The sequence below is a fragment of the Mauremys reevesii genome, linkage group 15, assembly GCF_016161935.1.
Source record: "Mauremys reevesii isolate NIE-2019 linkage group 15, ASM1616193v1, whole genome shotgun sequence".
NCBI lineage: Eukaryota > Metazoa > Chordata > Testudines > Geoemydidae > Mauremys > Mauremys reevesii.
In genome coordinates, this window is record NC_052637.1 from 37489862 (window position 1) to 37503134 (window position 13273).

The 13273-nt window shown below is 43.9% G+C and overlaps 1 protein-coding gene across 4 annotated transcripts in view; it reads left to right on the forward strand.

The window, feature by feature from the left end:
• Positions 1–4061: 4061 nt before the first annotated feature.
• The window catches only part of HELZ (helicase with zinc finger), a 143207-nt gene continuing 133995 nt past the window's right edge, over positions 4062–13273 (forward strand). For 2 of the 4 annotated variants that reach the window (XM_039501480.1, XM_039501483.1), the window contains exon 1: positions 12959–13040. The gene's annotated coding sequence lies outside the window, so the exon portion shown is untranslated. Of the gene's footprint in view, positions 4118–12958; positions 13041–13273 lie in introns of those variants that run through there. The other 2 variants (XM_039501481.1, XM_039501484.1) reach the window with 2 other exon arrangements.

Here is a 13273-nt window from a genome sequence, read left to right on the forward strand (position 1 = left end):
TAGTTACTTTTGTTTTTGAAGATGTGTGGGGTATGCTGTGACATTTTTGGCAAGTGTTTTACTTTGGTGCATTTTATTTGTAACGTACAATGATAAATATTTAATATGTCAAAGGTCTAACTTGTATAAAGGCCAAGAAATTCAGGTTTAAGACTAATGCTTCATTTTTCTTTGTGCTTCAATATTGCAGTGGTTTTAGACCCAGCACTTCATCTTATAAAGGCAGCTTGGATTTCAAAGACGTAGCTCTGAATTTCCTTGCTTTTATGGGTATTGGCCAGCTCCTTAATTTAACTGGGTTGTGGATTTTAATTTGTAATGGCACCAGTAGCACATAATTAACTTGGATGATGCTTCAAATCCACCCTCTTGTTCTGTTCATTTTGCCTTAATTATATTCCAGACAAGGGAGACTTGCTTGTTTGAACTGGTCATAAGAGAGACAAGGAGGGCTGGAGTGGCTTTCCAGATGCCAAGAGAAGCCTCTGAAGAATCTAAAAAAGCAAAGATGAAATTTAAGTGTCAGTTTCTAGAAGTCTGTGCAACAACTCCAAGATTGGGCACACAGGGTATTGGGAGAGCCAAACACTACACATAATAGATTGGGTATTTTTTTAAATCAATTTTTATCCCTTGGGAGGTATGTATTACTTTATAAAATGAAGATGGGCAAAATTTGAACTGGAAACTTACCTTGAAAAGTCCAGTACCAAGAATGTTTGATATTTCACAGTTAATGGCAATGAAGAGGCTAAAAGGGACAGTATCGGGTTAAAAAAACGCTTTTTAAATAATACGTGTGTTACAGTATCTTAGATGCTAAAACTGACTACTTTAAATTTGAATGCCCTTTTCATTATTTATGCTGTTACTTTTGTATTTAATTCAGCTGGGACAATGTAAATCAATGGGATTTAAGCACATGCCTAAAGTTAAACATATATTTGAGTGCTGTCCTGAACTAGATTGCTGTCCTGAGTTGAGCTGAGGCCCAATTCAGTACTAAAATTAATGTGTGTGAAAGTGCCTCAGATCCTTTAATGAAAGAAGCTATGTAAGTGCTGTACGCCAAATTTTTAAATCAGTGGGAGTTGGAGGCTTTTGAAAATCATTGAGTAAAATTTTCTGAAGCACCTAAGTATCAATCATTTCTGAAACAACTAAGTATGTAAGCTGCCACACACGAAGTTTAATTGCTGGATAGATGGAATAAAGAGTGCATGGGAGGAAGGATACCACAATATCAAGATACGAAGTGGACAGGCAGTAACTTTTTTTTATTGCTCTTTTAAAGACTGCATTAATACCATCTTATTTTATTAAGTGGAAAAAGTGTCTTTTTTTTTCTTTCTGTGATGTGTACATATTCTTTAGTGTATATTTCAGTGTATATAACTGGCTGGTAAGAGATTTAGTACTGCACTACAATTAATGTATTGAGAAAGATGATGGTTTAAATTTTCTAAAGATATAACTTCTGAAATTCCAATACAGGCACTAGGTCTTTTTTTTTTTAAATCTGACATTTACATAAGTTGTCTGTCTATTCTCATTACCCTGTAAATGTTAATGTGAACTGTAGATCTGTGTGGCTAACAACTGAGCTAACTATGCCAAAATAGAACCTCACATACAGCATTGCAGGATACGTGAAGCTTCATAAAAACTCAGCTACCCAATCAAAGGGTTCCAGAGTGTGTCAAATCCCTGTGCATGGAAAAACATTGGTAATTTATAGCATTGTTATCATTTGTATTATGGTAGTGTCTAGAGCAGGGGTGGGCAAACTTTTTGGCCCAAGGGCCACATTGGGGTTGCAAAACAGTATGGAGGGCCAGGTAGGGAAGACTGTGCCCCCTCCCAAACAGCCTGCCCCCCACCCCTTATCCACCCTCCCACTTCCTGCCCCTGACTGCCCCCTAAGAACCTCCAAACCCATCCAACCCCTCTGCTCCTTGTCCCCAACCGACCCCCTCCATCCATCCCCACACCCCTGACCACCCCTTCCAGGACCCCCTGCCCCTGACCGCCCCCTTCCAGGGCCCTACCCCTTATCCATCTTCCTCTGCTCCCCCCCCCCCAGCCCCTTTCGGAATGTGGCCCCGCAAACATGGGCGGAGGACTCAACAGGAGCAGGGGCAGCCGCACAGCCAGAGAGAAGCGGCGGTTTCCCCTTCAAAGGGCCGCTTCTGGCCGGCTGCGTGGCCTCCCAGTGCTCCCCCTGAGTCCTCCGCCTGCGTTCCCTGCGCTCCCGCCATCTGCACCGCCCGCCTGCATATGATTTCAGTGCAGCCAGTGTTGAGTTGCCCGAGTGCCCGGCCCTGGGTCCCCCTATTGTTGGGGGGCCTTTGCCAGGGCACCCTGTGTTCACTTGTAAATCTGCCCCTGCATGGCACCGCCCAGCCCCGGAGCCAGCCAGGATGCCGCGCTGCCAGCACAGCAAGCTGAGGCTGCGGGGGAGGAAGGACCGCCGGGGAGGGGCTGGGGCCAGCTGGGAGCTCAGGGGCTGGGCAGGATGGTCCCGCAGGCCAGATGTGGCTCGCGGTCCGTAATTTGCCCACCTCTGCCCTATCCACACCCCCGCCCTCTGACCACCACCCCGAACTCCTCTGCCCTCTATCCAACCCCCCCTGTCCCCTGCCCCCTTACCACACTGCCTGGAGCACCGCTGGCTGGTGGCGCTACAGCCACGCAGCCGCCGCCACCGTGCAGCACAGAGACTGGGTCAGGCGGGCTCCGCAGCTCGCTGCCCCAGGAGCTCGCAGCCCCGCCGCCCAGAGCATTGCGCCAGCGGCGGAGCGAGCAAGCTGAGGCTGCGGGGGATGGGAGATAGCAAGGGAGGGGCCAAGGGTGAGCCTCCTGGGTCAGGAGCTCAGGGGCCGGGCAGGACAGTCCCGTGGGCCGTAGTTTGCCCACCCCTGGTCTAGAGGCCTTAAATGTGACCAGGACCCATTGTGCTTGGTGCTGTACATGTAGGAAGAAACAGCTCCTGCCCCCAGGAGCTTACAGTGTCATTAGACAACACAGAGAAAGACAGCATTTTGCAGTTGGGAAACTGAGGCACTGGGAGATTAAAGTACTTGCCCAAAGTCACATAGGAAGCCTATGACATAGCAGGAATTTGAACACTGACTGCCACACAGCCAATTTTCTTCCCATTGTGGTTGTGACTCTAGGGTCAGTTATTCTACATAATGTACAGTTTAAGGATATGTCTACACTGCGATTAAAACACCCTGGTGGCCTGTATCAGCTGACTTGGGCTCAGGCTGCAGGGCTATCAAATTGCAGTGTAGACGTTCAGGCTCACGCTTGAGAATGGGCTTTGGGACCCAGGGATGAGCCCAAACATCTACACTGCAGTTTTATAGCCCCGCATTCCCAAGTCAGCTGACATGGGCCAGCCACAGCTGTTTTTACTGCAGTGTAGAGGTATCCTAAAACTACTTAGCTGAGATTATTAGGTGATTTAGTATTGTTAAATTTGTGCTCTTAGCTGACAAATCATTCTTCACTTCCTGCCCTCTTTTATGGCCTTGCTGTTCCTGCAATTCACCCCACAAGTAATGGTAATTCTTGTAGTGGATTCCGCTGTGTCTATATAGGCCTTGATTCTGCAAGCCAGGGATTACTTCATCTCAGTGGGTCTCCTCTGGGCTCAGGCTTACAGTGCAGTAGGTTTGCTGTGTTCACCTGGAAAGCTTCAAACTGATGTTAATTTTGCATCCTCTTGAAGATAAAAAGCAGCTGCTGCTTTCTTGGTTTTTATCTGGAAAGGTGAGGAAAACAGAACAAGGTCTGGATTGCCTGAATGAATGTTTACGGTGCACCTGCTTGTGGATCAGGAAGGTTTGGGGGATGTGAACCTGCCTTTTTAACTACATACCATTTGTCTTCAGCTGATGTTTTTAACTTGCACTCAAAACAGTGGTGGGTGGAGGAAGTTAAATAAGAACTGAAAGTCTGAGAGTATCATTCAACTCTGTGTTCAAGACACAAGCACAGTGGGATGGTTATCCAGAAGTTTTTAAAGCACAGCTCCTGAACAAATGACAGGATTCACTGCGGCTCTAAGGAGTAAAGAGAAGTGGGTTGCTAGGTGGAATGCTGAAATCAAGTATGTTTGTTTTTTTTTCTGGGGGCTGTAAGCAGGGAACGGAACTCGTGCATGGAACTGATCCTACAACTGGGGCAATGGGGTTCCACAAGGCTGTTGTGTTATCAGATCCAATTGCCCAATCTGGGCCTATGTTTGTAAAACAACCGGCTCTAGAAAGAGTTTTTATCACTTACTATTGAAGTTACGCAGGAAAAATCTTTCTTAAAAATGACTCAGTGCTGGAAGATCCAAGAAAAGAGCTACTTTGGAGTGGGGCAAGTTATTGTCAATATGTGGGACTGAAGTGTGCAAATACCTACAACATAGACCATGAAACTCAACCAAGATAAGGGTGGAATCCCAAACTGGCACAGTCAGAGCAAACAGGCAGTACAGTAATCTATGCGAAATAGAAACCAGGCAGTTCTTTAGCTGTGGAAAAGAACCATGAGAAAGTTCTTTGCTGGCAGGTAACTACTCTATCCCTGACAGAATGACTGTAATTGTAGGCATGCTTAATTGAAAACAGTTCTGAACTGGAGAAAATCAAAAGATGGTAATGCCACCAGATGGCAGCTCTTCCTAGCAATCTCAAGTTATGCTTCATTTCTAAATTACTTTAGACGGAGGGTCTGCAAACTCTTAGGACACATGCTACCCTCTTTCACCCTATCTGATTGCCTCATTAACAGCTTATGGTCAACATGAAGACGTGCTGGCTTGTGCGTGGGTGCACATGCATGCATATAAAGAGACCTGAGATCTATAATCTTAACAATGTCCTCATGGTGCTATCTGAGCGTTATGCTGTTGTGGGGAAGAGCGCAGGCCTACAGGCTAGAGTGCATATCTCCAGATAAGGTAAGGACCTCATTAAAATGAAAAGGAATGTGTGTGTTTGAGAAAGCAGCCTGGTCTGGATCTCTGAATTGGATTCTCCAATTTTGTCATTCTGAGGACCGTCCTGTAAAGGGAAGAAATCCTCTCAGGGACCTACACTCTCTCCCGTTACCTTCCCCACAACACTGCTTGGCTCTCAGAATATTTCATTCTGTGGATCAGCAAGAAAGACTTCACTGGGCCCCCGTTTGAAAATCACCAACACCACAAACTCCACACCTCAAAAGTATCTAGGTCCAGGGAATTTGACCCATGGCTTTTTTTTTTTTTTTTTTTTAAAGAAGAGGTGACACTCTTTTGCTCCTTATGGAACATCACAGGAACTATTTGGGGAATGTCAAATAGTTATTACTCTTAAGAGTAGCAGTCAGCCCATAAATGACTGTCTGGAAACAGTTCGCTTTATTGCTTAATAGGGCTAAATACTACTGTTTGGGTCTAACCTTAGCTCTGCCACTGACTGGTTGCATGGCCTTGGGTAAGTCAGCCAGGCCCGGATATATATTGGGGCTCTTACCTTCCATTGAAATCAAATCCTTTGTAGATCTGAGCCTTTCCCCTGGTTCTTTCCTATCCCAGTTTGGCCAGGGGGAGCTTGTGTTTTAACAAGCCACCCCAGAACCTGATGTCCTGGGATAAAAGTGTGAGTTTGAGTTCCTCCGCAAGCTTACTGTGCAAGCAGCAGAAGGGCAGGAATGGCATAATCCTGTTAGGCTGCTGGGAGTGTTGCATCTCAGGATTCCTGTCTGGAACGGGCCAGTTAGAGAACCAAACACATGGTGAGTTGGGGAGAAAAGGGTGAGGGGATTGGGTTTTTTTTTGTTTTTTTTCCCCTCAGTGGTGGGTAGGGGGAAGAAGGGGAGATTAAATTAATTTTTGGAGGGGGCACAGGTGGATTTTTTTGGGTGGGGGAACACAGGCTGACACTGAGAGGTGGATAGGGAGCGTTGAAGCATTCACTGCTGGGATACGGACAGAGTAGTGGGAGAGATTCTAAAGGATATAAGAAAGCCCAGGCCTCTCCAACTTGCAGGAGAGACAATCAGCCTGGAGGTTCCACTGATGGAGAGAAGGGGGGAGAGAGGCCTGATTTCCCACACCCCATTCCTCAGCGGGGAAAGAATTCATAAAATGCCATCTGAGGTGCTGGGCCTGCTGCTCCTCCTGCAGGCAGCTACTCAGTGCTGGATGGAATATTCCAGACCTGCTCAAGAGCCAGTTTCTGTGCCTAACCGCAGTGGAGTTGCTCCTATAAGTTCACTGGTAGAGGCTTGTCTTTCAGGAGCAGGAAGTCATGGGGTCTGTTTCGCTGATGCCTCATGCACGTAGGCAGCTGTGGTCTCCGTATGAAGCGATGAATCATTAAACCTCTTCCCTGCATATTCTGTCCAGAGCTGAACTAAAGATAGTTTATCTACCAGAGACTGTCTTGGGAACAACTCCCTTCAAGCACGCGATTGAATAGACTAACCTTCCGTTTCCCCACTCAGCCATGTAACATCTCTGCAGCAAGTACAGCAGTGGCTTATAGGGAACAAGTAACATTAAGAAAATACTAGTGTAGTTTTAGTGCTTCTTTTAATGTAGTTTAGCAGCTGGGACCATAGAGAAGGATTGTAAATAATGTGTGTAAAAGTTCTGGACAGGAGTCAAGCTGGGGCTGGTTAAGTTGTACCCATTGCACTGACAAGCCTAGGGTGACCAGATGTCCTGATTTTATAGGGACAGTCCTGATTTTTGGGTCTTTTTCTTATATAGGCTCCTACTACCCCCCCCCCCCCCCCGTCCCGATTTTTCACATTTGCTGTCTGGTTACCCTAAGCCTCTCTGGCTCTTGCTCACTGAAGAGGCTGGAGTTGACTAGGCTGATAACACTTGTTGATTTGAATGTCCATGTAGGTGATACACCCTCTGAAACAGGCCAGGATTTCCTGGCCACCCTGAGACTCTCTCAGGAAGCTGTTGGCTCAACTTATACAGCTGGCCACGTGCTTGAGATGATCAGACCAGTAGTGAAAGTGACTTGTTGGCAAAAATCTGCACCTTGGTGTACAAACAATACCATATAGGAATTTGTGATTATTTTTAAATCTAGACTTCGTTTTAATTGTCTTCTGTTACTAGATGTTTACAGGTAGAGGTAAAATACTAATATGAAGGACTCTCTTAAGTTAACTTAAATGCATTCTAAAAGATCTTATCTTTAGTTTGGCACCTGTCATAATTTAAGCCACTAATAAAGAAAAGTGTACAGGAAAACCACTGTTTTATTTTTAGGTTGCTAATCAAATGTAATCTGTTTTAATTAACCATTTTCATTTTATTAAAAGATGTTAGTGACTATGCTGGTTTTATAGTTTTGTTGCTTGGTTTTTTTGTTTTTGTTGTTGTTACTGTTTAAGTTAAAATTCTATTTAATTGCTGTCTGAAAACCAAACTTTTCAGGGGCATGGAATGGATGAATTATTAACATTTTGCCTTTTTTTTTTTAAATTTAAACAGTGCTGTGGATCCTGAAGTTCTGCACCAACTGCTGTATAGAATTGTGTATAGATGTGTGACACGGAGAGAGAGAGAGGTTCTGTGGGTGAAACAAACAATGGACAACACATTGCATGGCAGTGAGTGGGAATATCCACCAATAATGGAGCTATAGAGTGGCCTGGCAACATTTTCCTGGAAGCCAACTACCCACGTCATCTTACTCAGTTACTACAGTCTGGGAGGTTGGGGGTAGGGAGGTCTTAGTGAAGCAGATTTCAGTGTGACTCACACATATGGTGTTATTGTGCTGAGATCCAGAGTCACCAGTAGGAAGGGGAGATTTTAACAAAGGATCTTGGGGCAAATTTCTACTCTTACAGAAACTGGCATGAGGTCTTTTAGTCCAAACCTAAATGAGCATACAATCTATCTTTTGACTTTATCTGTATAGTGTCTAACACAATGGGGTGCTGACTTCTAGGCACTACTGTGATGCTACTATCACTGATAATGTCCATGCTGAGCAAGGATAAACTTGATTTTAATGTCTGGAAGTTGTTTTCAGCCAGCATGAAAGCCATGAAGTGCAGTTTGACCACCTCCTCCTGTTTTGTTTTTGCATTGTTATAGGACCGAGTTTGGCTTCTGTTTAAGTCAGTGGGAAATTCTCTGCAGAATCTGGTCCATAAACTGCTCTGAAAGATTCTATCAGTAGCAACTCTACTTGCCCTGAATATTGCAGTTATTCTCTAGAAATACAGATACCAAGGAGATTAGGTTCTGGTCACTATTCAAAATCCAGTGGATCAGACATGAGTTAAAAATACAGATTTTTTTTATACTTGCTGATGTAACAGGTACCCAAAAATGGGAGGGAGCCTGAGAAAAACTATTGTTGTAGATAATATTGGTGGGATTCATCCCTGAATAGAGCAAAGCTTGGTTAACAACTTCATGTAATAATTAACACTATTATTAATGAGTTTGCATTAATACAGTCCCCATTTTAAAGGAAGGTCCAGGGGTTAGGGCACTAGCCCACAATGTGGGAAACCCAGGTTGAATATCCTGCTCCACCACAGATTTCCTTTGTGACGTTGGGCAAGTCACTTAGCCTCTGTGTGCCTCAGTTCTCCATCTCTAAAATGGGGATAATGGGCGGTGAGAACAAATACACCGAAAGATTGTGAGGTACTAAGACACTATAGTGATGGGGGCTGTATAAAGAGATTAACCAATTTATTTAATAGCTACTGTCTCCCATTTTACAAACAAGCCAATATAAAGGTTCCTTATCTTTAGCTAAGGTAAGAGTTAACTTCATGGCATATAATACTTTGCACTTATAGAGTGACTTTCTTCCTAGTGCTTTATAAATGAGTTCCACAATGCTGTTGCCAAATAGGTAAATATTATATGGAATTGTACAGAAAGGGAAAGCAAATCATTTGACCAAATTTAGATAGCAAGTTGGCAGCAGAACCCAGGAATCCTACCTCCTAGTCCCATGCTTGAATCTTTAGATTCTATTTCCTCTACAGAATTTAAAACCTCTTCAAGATCAGCCAAGTGTACATTGAATGGTGGTGAGAAGGCGCAATGTGTGCATATATGAACCAGTCTGATACAAGTCAGGAGCGAGCACCTTATTCCAGTGTAAAGTACCAGAGTCCACCGGCTTGGTCCTACACTCATTTGTTAATGCTCTCATTTGCAATGTTGCTGTTTGCCTGACCTGCTGACTCAGGACTTGCCACCATCTGTCACTTGTGGAGGTGAAGTGCTGCCTCCAACCAGGCTAGCTCAGCAAAAAGAGAGAGAGAGGTAGTGCAAGAGAATTATAAAATCATTACAATTTTGAAGGTAGAAAGAAAAGGGGTTATTATTGGACAGCAAGAGGACAAAAGGGATTAGGCCAAAAGGAAAGGTGAAAAAAACAGGATCGGTGTGTATGTGAGAAGATCAGAGATGAGGCCAGAGAAATTCCATCTTTTCTATCCTCTCTGCTTAGGATGTGATGCCCCTGCCCAGCTCCACACCTGGAAAGCAGACAGGAAATATAGAAATCCATGCCCCCTTCCTGGATCACATGTAGCCAGATTCAATGTTGTCGTTCATTCAGTTATTCTGAAATCTGCAGTGCAGAATTTAAACTTTGGATAAGGGGTTGTGAAGATGGAATCCACTGGTCAGTGTGTTATGTATCTCTTTCTGTGCCTAATCCACAAAGGCGGCAAGTCTGTCTCTTTTGCTCAAGCTGTAGCTACTTAAGGTGTTTAGTGCTAGCCCTGATAGGTTCAATTGCTAATGTATCAATCAAAATTGTGGCTGTCACATAAGGCCCATAGAAGAGGAGGAAGTAGATATCTGCTCTTTGGAAGCCCGCCCTAGTTTTGCATTGTGGCAGTTAAGTTAAGGGTGTTAATTTTCATCAATTAAATATGAACTTCTAAACTTTGAGGGTGTCTGGATCCAGGATTATGTTCTGGCCCAATTTTACAGTTTGCACCTTCCCCTCAAATAAATATGGATTGTGAAGGAGGTTGGAGAAGGCAATCGTATGGAAAAATCCCTGACCATTCACATTTTGCAGGATCAGAATCTATAGCGTAGTGATTTGAACAGAGGAGCAAAAAACTGGATTTAGAAGCTAATCCCATCTCTCTGCTGCTGATTCCATTTGTAGCCTTGGGCACATCCATTTACCTTCCTGTGTCACAATTAACTGCTCTGCAAAATGCAACAATTCTTGCTACTTCACATGGATGTTGAGGGGTTTAATTTAAGTAACAAGATCTTCACATGAAATATGTGTGTAGATTTTCAGTATTGTATGTTATACATGGTATTTCTCATAATAGTGGAGGCTTCTGCCAATACCATGGCCAGAATTTCCCCACCCTCGTCTTTGGATAGTGTTGAGTGCTGTTGGCTGCTATCATTTCCCAGGGGTGGCTGCATTTCAGGGCTGTAGTTTGAAAAGCTCCTGGTAAATGTGAAATAATATAATATAGACTGAATAGGAAAATGCACTCACCCCCTGACACATTGTGTCAAATCTTTCTCTCCTTGTTTAATCATTATGTACACAAAATATTGTACAATGGTAAGAATTATGTAAAGAGAGACAGATCAAATATTGGCAAAGAGAAGCTTTTGTAAAACATAAGCCAAACAGAGAAGTTTTCATTTTTTTTCTAATTCCATTGGACATGTTATTTTTCTAAATCCCTTCCTTTCTAAATTCCAGTTGATTTTTTAAAAAAAAAAAAGCAAAACTCCTCAGCAGTTTAACACAAACATTGTGAAAGTGTATTAAAAGTCGAAAGTGAAATTGACAAGGAACAAAACTTGATACTGACTAATCTATTTCAAATGTCCTGGCTGAATGAAATGCAAAGGGTAGAACAGAAAACGATGGTAAACAGTTAAGTAGATGTGAAACATTCTTTAACTATTTCCTGTGATTTTGGTGTTTTTAAAAGATATATGGCTATAAACTGACAGTTGACTTGTCCCACACAGTGGTCTTGTTAATATCCTCCAAATCCAAGTTACCTAGGACGACAAGTCCTTCAGAGGGCCTGGGCTGCAAGCGTTTCCACAGAGTCAATGAAAGACATTTAAAGTCACAGTGCACCATTTATGGCAGAGAGGAAAGGTCGTTTAGGCGAGTGGAAACTTTTTGTGACTGGTTCCCATTTGCAGCATGTTTACTTTGGGGGATGGGTGCCTGTGGCAGGCAGGCAGCCCCTCCTCAGCCAGCAGTGATGGCCCAGGGCAGGCTCAACAAGAATATTTTTGTCATTTGAAATGGCGTCCTCCCTCCCTCAGAGTGGAAATACCACACTCCTCCTCAGCAGTCCCTGACATGGCCTCCACCATGGCACTGAAACAGTTAATCATGCTGGCAAACATGTCTTTAAAGTTGAATAAGGAAGATAAGTGCATTGATTTAACATCTGGGCAGCAAAAGATTTCACATTGCAATTTATTTCCTTGTGTTATTTATATTTCTGCAAAGGGTCTTCTTTGCAATAATTAAGAATGTGTGATATAAGTATTTAAAATATTCCTGGGTACAAGTCTCTGTGCTTGCAGTGGCAAAGCCTCAGATAGTGTGTTAGTGATCAGTCCTCAAGAAATTTGGATGATATTCAGTGTAAACTTAAATACAAATGCATTTAGGACAATTCAGTGCTAAACCAATTTGAATCCTATATTTTTCTTAATTAAAAAAGTTGAGGGGAAAGTTTTAAAAAAACAATTGCAATCCTACATCATAAGTGACCTACCTTAAAAGGGTGAAGTCAGATCATAATTTTTCCAGTCTTGTACTGTATTTGTATGTTATTTGCCCCAAAGCATAACAAGCAAAGCATTTTGTGACATGCATGCACACAGAGTTAATAACATTTCTAAAGTTATTTTGCAAAACATGGTAATCGTGAAGAAAAATACTTGAAACAATATGATTGCTAAGCATTTTGAAGACAGAGCCACTAATACATTGCTAACAGGAAAGAGTTCTTTGCAAAAATAAACCTGTTATACAAAATAGTTTGAGATTCATGCAGAGCCAGAAATTGGTTTCCAAAAGGGAAAGTTCCTTAGCAAAATTGTAAGGGAAAAATATTTTAAAATGTAACAACCTACTTTCCTGAGAAATGTTATACTGTTTTTGTACATTATTTGGTATATGTATACCCAGCCACTAATATAATCCCATATGGGGAAAGCAAATTCTTGCAAAAATTATAATAAAATATGTGCAAGTCAAAAACATATTTCCGTGCACTTTGCCACAGAGGCTGGCATAAAAGACAGAGTGTGGCATGCATAAATATCCAATAATGCATTTCTGAACGGGTACATGCTTTTTGGAAAATAAAAAGTTGCAAAAGGAAACCTATTGTCAATAAACCCTACCCCAGAAAATGCAGTTACATGTATTTATGCCTGCAACTCCAATGATACATTTATTTAAAAAAAAACCCTCATTTAGAAATATGGTATATACTTATTTTGCAAGGAAAACAGATACTGAATTAATTTGCTCGTCCAAACCTGTTGTCCTGACCTAGGCAATTTGATGCACGCCAGTGTGACCTATTCCCCAGGAGGAAAGTTCCCGGGGGATGAGGGAGAGAGAAAAAAGCAAGCAGAAACCACACGCTTCAACGCAGTCACTCTTAGCTCCGGCAGCCGCTTGCGGGGTGCGTGGGGAGCCAGCGATGTCACTCCTTTTGCAAAACACTGCAAGGGGGAGCCCACCTTGTCCAGTACCCCCCAGACAGGAGCCTGCCAGGCAGCCTGGCTGCTCCATGCCCTCACTCCGATCCTCCCCCGCTTCCCTTTGGGACGGGGCTCCCCGCTTTGATTCTACCACCAGCAGCAGCCCCCCCCCCCGCCTGCCTGCCGGGCTCCCCTCTAACTTTCTTTGCTCTGCTCCTGGGCTGGGGGGAAGGAGAGAGGGGTGGGGGGAGGTTTTTTTTCCCACAATGCTTTGTGGGGACGTTGACAAGTGGATCCAAGATGGCGTAGAAAGTAATGACAGGTAAGTCAGGACTTCCCTATTCCCCCCCTGTGGGGGCCCAGGGCAGGGGGGCCCGGCCTGGGAGAGCCCCGGGGAGGGGATCGGGGCCCCCCCGAGGCCCAGCCGCTTCCCGGGGGCTCGGGCTGAGGCAGCTGGCCGGGCTGGAGGCTGAGCAGTGCCGGCTGGAGAGGGCCCTGCGTCTGCGGAGGGGCCTGCAGCAGCAGCAGCAGCTCAGGGGCTGTTTACAACCAGCC